Genomic DNA, 10433 nt, shown 5'->3' with positions numbered 1-10433 from the left:
ACAATATACAGCCTTGACGTACTGCTTTTCCTATTTGGATCCAGTCTGTTGTTCCATGTCCAGTTCTAACTGTTGCTTCCTGACCTGCATACAGATTTCTCAAGAGGCAGGTCAGGTGGTCTGGTATTCCCATCTCTTTCAGAATTTTCCACAGTTTATTGTGATCCACACAGTCAAAGGCTTTGGCATAGTCAATAAAGCAGAAATAGGTGTTTTTCTGGAACTCTCTTGCCTTTTCAATGATCCAGTGGATGTTGGCAATTTGATCTCTGGTTCCTCTGCCTTTTCTAAAACCAGCTTGAACATCTGGAAGTTCACGGTTCACGTATTGCTGAAGCCTGGCTTGGAGACTTTTGAGCATTACTTTACTAGCTTGTGAGATGAGTGCAATTGTGTGGTAGTTTGAGCATTCTTTGGCATTGCCTTTCTTTGGGATTGGAATGAAAACTGACCTTTTCCAGTCCTGTGGCCACTGCTGAGTTTTCCAAATTTGCTGGCATATTGAGTGCAGCACTTTCACAGCATCATCTTTTAGGATTTGAAATAGCTCAACTGGAATTCCATCACCTCCACTAGCTCTGTTCGTAGTGATGCTTCCTAAGGCCCACTTGACTTCACATTCCAGGATGTCTGGCTCTAGATGAGTGATCACACCATCGTGATTATCTGGGTCTTGAAGATCTTTTTTGTAGCATTTTTCTGTGTATTTTTGCCACCTGTTCTTAATATCTTCTGCTTCTGTTAGGTCCATACCATTTCTGTCCTTTATTGAGCCCATCTTTGCATGAAATGTTTGCTTCGTATCTCTAATTTTCTTGAAGAGAGCTCTAGTCTTTTCCATTCTGTTGTTTTCCTCTATTTCTTTGCACTGATCACTGAGGAAGGCTTTCTTATCTCTCCTTGCTATTCTTTGGAACTCTGCATTCAAATGGATATATCTTTCCTTTTCTCCTTAATTGTTATAGGTTTGTTCAAATGATGTATTTCATATTGGGTTGTTTGTAATGTTTTTCCCAAGGATTTAATCTGTTTTGTCCAAGTTCTCAATTTTATGTGTATAGAGTTCATAGTATTCCTTTATCTCTTTAGCATTTGTGGGGTTTTAGGGATCTGCCGTGTTTCATTCCTATGTTTTAATTTTGTCTTTTTCTTGTCACTCTTCCCAGGGGGTTGTCAATTTTATTGATTTTTTTCCTCTCAAAGAACCAGCTCTTTGTTTCATTAATATTCTCTATTGTCTTTCTTTTATAAGTTTCATTGATTTCTGTTGTTTCCTTATTTTTTTTTATTTCCTTGCTCATACTTGTTATGGGTTTAGTTTGATCTTTTTCTAGGTTCTTGTGGTGAGAGTTTAGATGACTGATTTTAGATCTTTCTTTTCTAATGTATGCATTTAGAGCTATAATTTCCCCTCAGTACTGCTTTAGCTGTGTGCCACAAATTTTAATATGTTGCATTTTCATTTTTATTTAGTTCGATATATTAGAAATTTTTTTTTGAGACTTCATTAAGCCATAAGTCAGTTTCCAAGTATTTGGAGATTTTCCTCTTATCCTTCTGTTATTGATTTCTAGTTTGATTTCAGTTCTTTTAAACTGGTTGAGACTGGTTTTATAGTCCAGGATATGGCCTATTTTTTATACATAAAAAATATGTATTCTGCTGTTGTTGGGTAGAGTGTTCTGTAAATGTTGATAAAGTCCTGTTGGTTGATGGTGGTGTTAAATTTTTCTGTATCTTTGCTGACTTTCTGGTTGTTCTATCAGTTACTGAATTACTGAAGTCTCCAAATATAATTCTGGATTTGTCTTCTTTTTAGTTCAGTTTATTTTTGCTTCAGTTGTTTTTCACCTCTTTGTTTGGCGCATATACATTTAGGATTGCCATGTTTTTCTTGGTAGACTGGTCTTTGTATTATTATATAGTGATCTTCTTCAGTTCAGTTCAGTTGCTCAGTCGTGTCCGACTCTTTGCGACCCCATGAATCACAGCACGCCAGACCTCCCTGTCCATCACCAGTTCCCGGAGTTCACTCAGACTCACGTCCATCGAGTCAGTGATGCCATCCAGCCATCTTATCCTCTGTCGTCCCCTTCTCCTCCTGCCCCCAATCCCTCCCAGCATCAGAGTCTTTTCCAATGAGTCAACTCTTCACATGAAGTGGCCAAAGTACTGGTTTCAGCTTTAGCATCATTCCCTCCAAAGAAATCCCAGGGCTGATCTCCTTTAGAATGTACTGGTTGGATCTCCTTGCAGTCCAAGGGACTCTCAAGCGTCTTCTCCAACACCACAGTTCAAAAGCATCAATTCTTTGGCGCTCAGCCTTCTTCACAGTCCAACTCTCACATCCATACATGACCACAGGGAAAACCATAGCCTTGACTAGACGGACCTTGGTTGGCAAAGTAATGTCTCTGCTTTTGAATATGCTGTCTAGGTTGGGCATAACTTTTCTTCCAAGGAGTAAGCGTCTTTTAATTTCATGGCTGCAGTCACCATCTGCAGTGATTTTGGAGCCCCAAAAATAAAGTCTGCCACTGTTTCCACTGTTTCTCCATCTATTTCCCATGAAGTGATGGGACCTGATGGCCATGATCTTCATTTTCTGAATGTTGAGCTTTAAGCCAACTTTTTCATTCTCCACTTTCACTTTCATCAAGAGGCTTTTTAGTTCCTCTTCACTTTCTGCCATAAGGGTGGTGTCATCTGCATATCTGAGGTTATTGATATTTCTCCCGGCAATCTTGATTCCAGCTTGTGCTTCTTCCAGTCCAGCGTTTCTCATAATGTACTCTGGTAATTCTTTGTTCTGAAGTTTACTCTTTCTGATATTAATACAACCACTCCCACTTCCTATTGTTTAATATTTGCATGGTATAACTTTTCCCATCCTTTTACTTTTAACTTGACTGTATCATTATTTATATATATTATATATATATTATATATATATGGCTTCTCTGGTGGCTCAGACAGTAAAGAATCTGCCTGCAATACAGGAAACCCAGGTTTGATCCCTGGGTTGGGAAGATCCCCTGGAGAAGGGAATGGCAATCCATTTCAGTATTCTTGCCTAGAGAATCCCATGGACAGAGGAGCCTGGCAGGCTTCAGTCCATGGGCACAGAGTTGGACACAACTGAGAAATTAGCCAGTTAACACTTTTACTTTCACACACACATATATATATCTTTTACACACACACACATATATATCTTCTGGTTTTATTAAGATATATTTGACATACAGCACTGTGTAAGTGTAAGGTGTACAGCATAGAGATTTGACTTACATACATCACGAAGTGATTATAACAATAAATTTAGTGACAATCCATTATCTCATATACAAAATTAAAGTAATAGATACATGTTTCCTTGTGATAAGAACTCTTAGAATTTGCTCTTTTATTTATAACATACAGCAGTGTTAATTATGTTTATCGTGTGCATTACATCCCTAGTACTTATTTATAACTGGAAGCTTGTACCTTTTGACTTTTCATCCAGTTCCTCTTCTGCTCGTTGTATCATTATATTTCCAATGAGTTCTCAGTAGACAGTATCTATTTAGGTCATTTTTTTTTTTTCACTGACACTGTTGATTTCTGTCTTTAATTGATGTATTTAGACTGTTGCATTTAATATATTTATTGGTATGTTTAGAGCTTAAGGCTGCCATTTTTTGTTTTTATTCTGTTTCTGTATTCTTTTTCCTGCCTTTTGAGGATTACTTGGACATTTTTTAGAATTCCATTTTGTTTTTGAGTGTATCTCTTTGTATAGCTTTTTAAAAAATTGACTGCTCCAGGTATTATATATACATAATGTATCATAGCCTACTGATGTTATCCTTTACCAGTTTGAGTGAAGTATGGAAACCCTACATCTGTATAATACCCTGTTCTCTCTTGTTTATAATTCTTTAAAATATTTCCTCTACGTATCGTTAGGAGTTTCCCTGGTGGCTCAGATGGCAAAGAATCTGCCTGCTAATGGCAGGAGACCTGGGTTTGATCCGTGGATCAGGAAGATTTCCTTGGAGAAGGGCATGGCAACCCACTCCAGTATTCTTTCTTGGAGAATTCCATGGACAGAGTAGCCTGGCGGGCTGCAGTCCATGGGGTCACAAAGAGTCAAACATGAGTGAGTGACTAACATACACATATTGTTAGAAGCAGATCAGACAATGTTATAGTTTTTTCATCAACTGTCAGACATAATTTATAAAACTCGAGATCTATTGACTTTACCCATATTTTCACTAACCCTGTTGTTTCTTTCTTCCTGATATTCCAAGTTGTTTTATTCTTTATTGTTTCCTTTCTGTTTAGAGAATTTCCTTAGGCATTCTTTTTTTGTTGTTGTTTTGATTCCCCATGGACAAAGGAACTGGGCAGGCTACAGTCCATAGCGTCGCAAAGAGTTGGACATGACTGAAGCGACTTAGCACACATGCATGCTTTTTTAAAAAAATTCATTTATCTATTTTAATTGGAGGCTAATTACTTTACAGTATTGTAGTAGTTTTTGCCATACATTGACATGGATCAGCCATGGGTGTACATGTGTCCCCCATCCTGAACCTCCCTCTCACTTCCCTCCCCATCCCATCCCTCAGGGTCATCCCAGTGCACCAGCCCTGAGGGCTCTCTCTCATGCATTGAACCTGGACTGGCGATCTGTTTCACATATGGTAATATACATGTTTCAATGCTATTCTCTCACATCATCCCACCCTTGTCTTCTCCCACAGAGTCCTAAAGTCTGTTCTTTACATCTGTGTCTCTTTTGCTATCTCGCATAGAGGGTCATCGTTATCTTTCTAAATTCCATCAGTTCAGTTTCAGTTCAATTGCTCAGTCGTGTCTGACTCTTTGCAACCCCATGAATTGCAGCACGCCAGGCCTCCCTGTCCATCACCAACCCCCAGAGTTCACTCAAACTCACGTCTGTATTGGTGTTTTTCTTTCTGATTTACTTTACCCTGTATAATAGGCTCCAGTTTCACCCACCTCATTAGAACTGATTCAAATGCATTCTTTTTAATAAATGAGTAACATTCCATTGTGTATAAGTACCACAGCTTTCTTATCCATTCGTCTGCTGATGGACATCTAGGTTGCTTCCATGTCCTGGCTACTGTAAACAGTGCTGCGATGAACACTGGGGTACACGTCTCTTTCACTTCTGATTTCCTCGGTGTGTATGCCCAGCAGTGGGATTGCTGGGTCATAAGGCAGTTCTGTTTCCAGTTTTTTAAGGAATTTCCACACTGTTCCCCATAGTTAGCCATTCTTTTAGTCAGTCTACTGGTGACAAACTTTTAGTTTTCCTTTGTCTTAGAGTATCTTAATTTCCCTGTCATTCCTGAAGGATTTTTTTTTTTCTAGGTATAGAATTCTGGTCAACAGTCCAACATTTGAAAAATACGGTATCAACTCCTTCCCACATCTGTGGTTTCTGATGAGAAGTCCGCTGTCATTTGAATTGGGTTGTTTTTCCCTTAGCAGCAGTGTCATTTTTCTCTAGCTTTTTTCAAGACTTTTTGTCTTTAGATTTCAGATTAGTCCTGATATGTCTTGGCATGAATTTCTTGGAGTTTATCTTGTTTGGGGTTTGCTTAGTTTCTTGAATCAATATGTTTATGTCTCTTAACAAATTTGGGAGGTTTTCAGCCATTACTCTGTTGTATATATTTATATTTTTAGCCCTGCTTTCTTTCTCCTCTCCTCCTGGGACTCCAATGACAGAAATATTAGATCTTTTGTTATAGTCTCACAGGCCTCTGAGGCTCTGTTCTTCCCCGCCCCATTCTCTTTTCTCTGTGTTGTTCATAGTCGGGAGTTTCTGTTGTTCTCTTTTTCAAACCTTTCCTCTGTTCTCTTCGTTCTGCTGCTGAGTCCATCCACTGAACTTTTCATTTCCAGTATTACATTTTATAGTTTTAATACTTCCACTTAATTCTTCTTTGTATCATCTATTTCTCTAAAAGCTATTTTAATCCCATTAAAGCATATTCATAATTGTTTGTTGAAGCATTTTTCTCATGGCTGCTTTAAAATATGCCAGGTAATTCTAATATCTCTGTCATCTCAGTACTGGCATCAATTTTTCTTTTTTCATTGATTGAAATCATTTTGGTTCATGGTATGAGGACAGGTTTTTAAAAATTGGAATCTGGACATTTTTGTATTATGAGACTCTGAATCTTAATTTAAAACTTACTTCTGTTTTAACTGACTTTCTCTTATACTGCTTTGGCACAGAAAGGGGAAACAGATCATTACTGCCAAGTATAATTTCAGATTTTACCCCTTACCTCCACTGACACCCAGGCACGTGGAGCGTCTCTTTCCCGTTAGGTGGGGATGTGAGTTCCAGCTTCCTACATGGTCTCCACTGATACTGCAGTGAATGAGGCCTCATTACTGCTGGGTAGTGGTAAAAGTGCAAACTCTCCACTAGGCCTCCTCTGACTCAACCCTGTAGGAAGGCAGAAGCATGCCCCTTTCTGCCAGGTGGAAGTGAATCCAGGTTCCCTGATGACACCAGGGAGGGATAGGACTCATTACTGGCTGGTGGAGGGGGAGCTTGTAGCTTCTTCTTTGGCCTTCTGTGGCACCCCCTGGCAGGCGTGTTGGCCCAGGTGTTATCACCTTTATAGAGGATGGAAGGCTAGATTCCCCTCTCAGCCTTGGCGTGGTGGTGGCAGGGCCACAGTGCTGTCTGTGGTGTTTGGCTAGAGTAGAGCAGTTAATTGTCTAAAAGGTTTTTTGCTAAGGCTGCTCCTTTGCTTTGACTAGGAGCAGGCTTTTACTGAGGCTTATTATTTGTACTTTTATTTGTACCCCAATTTGGCCTTTCCAGGTTGCTGGTTCTTTAAATCTGGGATAAATGAGGCAAAAAGAAAATCCAAGGGATTCACTGCAGTGTTGTTCCTTGGGCCCCACCATTCCTAGGCAGTATGCTTGCTTCTTTCCACTTCTCAGTCGTCTTTGTTTCATGTATAATTTCTAGGACTTATAGTTGTACCAGGAGTGGTGAAAGTGTAGCTATTCTACCTTCCCCAGAAGTAGAAGTTCCATCAGTGTATTTTTCACGTTAGGTATTGTATTCTTCATCTCTGAAAGTCAAAGTCGCTCAGTTGTGTCTGACTCTTTGCAACCCCGTGGACTATACAGTCCATGGAATTCTCCAGGCCAGAATACTGGAGTGGGTAGCCATTCCCTTCTCCAGGGGACCTTCCCGAGCCAGGAATCGAGCTGGGGTCTCCTGCACTGCAGGCAGTTTCTTTACCAGCTATCAGGGAAGCCCCAATAGAAAGAAGTTCCATCAATGTATTTTTCATGTCAGGTATTGTATTCTTCATCTTTAGAAGTTCCATTTGGGTCTTATATTCTCTCTCGCGTTATAGTTTTGTTTGCCTTTACAGCCGTAAATGTCTGAAGCATATTTATAGCTGTGTTAATTCCACCATCACTGTCATTTTTAGGAAAATTTCTTTTGGTTGGGATAACATTTCCCTGACTCTCTCTGTGTCTTTTTTTATGGTAATATTTGATTTGCTGGCTCTGTGGTGAAGAATCCACCTGCCAGTCCAGGAGGTGCAAGAGACGTGAGTTTGATCCGTGTTGGGAATACCCCCAGTATTCTTGCCTGGAAAGTTCCATGGACAGAGAAGAGAAGCCTAGTGGGCTACAGTCCATGGAGTTTCAGAGTCACATATGACTGAGCATGCATGCGTATTGACTGGGCATCAGACATTGGGAATTTTGTTTAGTGTTATATTTTATGTTTGCTGCATTTCTTTCATGAGTGTTGGTCTTGGTTCTGGCATGCTTGGTTATCAGTTTGATCCTTTCAAGGCTTGCTTTCAAGTTTTGCATGGTGGGTCCAGAGTAGCCTTTATCCTAACACCCTTTTGAAGACTCCACCCGGTGCTCTGTGCATTGTAAGATCTACCCACACTGTCAGGAATACAAACAAAACATTCCTAGTACTGTGTGGGGGAGCTCGGAGAACTGTTTCTTACTGTCTTTTGGTGTTCCCCACCTCCCAGCCTCGGTTTCACCCCACACATCCACAGATCAGTATTCAGACCAAGGTTTGAGGGGACCCCTCTGCAGATCCTCAAAACTCTGGCCACTCCCTCATCTACAGTGTTCTGTTTCTCAATTTCTAATCAGTTTCTCTTCCATCAACCCTAAGAGACGCCTATTAATAGCAAGGAGGTGCAGCACTGGGTACATGCCCACAGGATCCATGGTCTGATCACACACCGTACCATCTAGAAGCAACACAACGATGGAGCATCTTAGAGACACCAGCTTGGAGACGACACCCTGTAATGATGAGATACCATCCTCCGGGATGGTTTATACCCTTGATCAGCCTAGAGTGCTGTCCCTAACTAAAACACACAGGTCTGGGAAACGGGGGTTGGGTGTAGGAGCAGCCCCCCTTTACCATCACTCTCAGTGACCCACCTGGAAGTTGTGCCTCCAGCTCAGGGCTCTGAATATTTAGAAGTCCTGCTTCACAGAAGGGGAATATTTTTACTAGTGGACACACTAAAAATCTCATTACATTTTAAGTTAGGGCTGTCAGCAGATTTACTTCAGATCACTACCAAAAGACAGTGAGGTTAAGGGAAGGAATCATTAACCTGGCAGGAGTAACTGACTTAACCATCAGGAGGTAAGGCTGCAATTACACAATGGGGACAAGGGAGCGTATATTTGGCACCTAAGTCATCCACTCTTGCCTGATTATTATAAATGGACAAGTGTAGTCATGGCCTGAGACAGTAACCCATTTAGGCCAACAGAAGTATAAACTGAGGGGATGTGGGGGAGAATCTAGAATGGGTAGTCCAAGAAGAAATAGGTATCAGTTGTAGACTTAAGCTACAGCAGCAGGGGCTATAGTCTGTCCCAGATCTTCCTCTTGTTTTCCCAGAACCTGCAGGATCATGTTGGGACTTGAAGCAAATGGGTCTGAAGAGCGCAATAAGTGGACTGTAGTGGACACTGGTGTGCTGCCCAGACTCCTGCCTTCAGCACTGAGGCACTCATTTCCCAGGCTGCTGAGAATGTGTACAGCTCTCATCTGTGTTCCCCCTGGGAACTGTCTGTGCCTGACATCAGTCACCACACCCAAGACCCTCCCCTGGTCAGTGTAGGGTTCTAAAGGTCTGGCCACTTGCCTCAACATGGCACACATCTTTGTAGAGCCATTCCTAGCTTCAGCCTCCTGTGGGACTAAGGCCTTTGCTGAAACTGCATCAGCTCAACTTCTGTCTCTACCTAATCTTCCTTCATTCCCCAACAGGTGTTAATCTAGAGGACTCCCCCCAGTAAACCTCACCACATCACGGTTTTGCCAGGAACTCACCTTATGACAAGTATTTAAACACTTTTTGAGATTAGCTGTGTGGAATGTTGTCTGTTGCCCAATTTCAGAGAGCTTCAACCTGGTGATGGTGGTAGTATGGAACGATGTGGTGTTAAATGACCTTTCCATTTCAAGGATAGCAGGGATTGATGGCAAATTTGACAGTTGAACAGCAAATTTCAAAGAATACTAGTGCTCGACCTGAGTTATGGAATTCTGGAAAGTGTGACGGATACAGATACAAGTGCTGCAACCACTGATGAAAGAACCCTCACTAGAAGGATGGCTGCATGTGGACGAAAGTAGTTAATTGGCTTGGCAAGGCAGGTGAGCTGCTGCTGCTGCTAAGTCGCTTCAGTTGTGTCCAACTCTGTGCGACCCCACAGACGGCAGCCCACCAGGCTCCCCGTCCCTGGGATTCTCCAGGCAAGGACACTGTTGCTAAGTCGCTTCAGTCGTGTCCGACTCTGTGCGACCCCACAGACGGCAGCCCACCAGGCTCCCCGTCCCTGGGATTCTCCAGGCAGGAACACTGGAGTGGGTTGCCATTTCCTTCTCCAATGCATGAAAGTGAAAAGTGAAAGTGAAGTCGCTCAGTCGTGCCCAACTCTTAGTCAAGAGTACTGGAGTGGGGTGCCATCGCCTTCTCCAGGCAGGTGAGCTCAAACAGGATAAATCAATTTCTCTGAGCTTCTGATAAGGGTAGCAAAGAGTCAATGGTCTCATCTTTATCCTTCCTAAAAATCTCACATTTGAGTGACTCCGGCACAATTCATTGTTAAGAAGAGTTGGTCTTTCTTCCAGGAAAGAACCCTGAACTTATGCAGAACTATCTACTTGCCTCATCTCCCAATCCATAATTACCTATGAACTAGCCCCACATCTTAACCTTTGTCTGGAAACCAGACAAATTCTTTTTCAAAATTTCAAGAGTTCCCTTTTTAAACTTCTTTCATCCCAGCTTTATTTTCTCCAACAACTGTCCTTAGGCCTTATTCAGATCTCCTTAGAAAAGTAGAATCCATTGTGCTTATTTGTA

The sequence above is a fragment of the Bos mutus genome, chromosome 3 (genome assembly GCF_027580195.1).
Source record: "Bos mutus isolate GX-2022 chromosome 3, NWIPB_WYAK_1.1, whole genome shotgun sequence".
NCBI lineage: Eukaryota > Metazoa > Chordata > Mammalia > Artiodactyla > Bovidae > Bos > Bos mutus.
The sequence above is the reverse complement of the archived record's forward strand: the minus strand, read 5'-3'. Positions refer to the sequence as shown.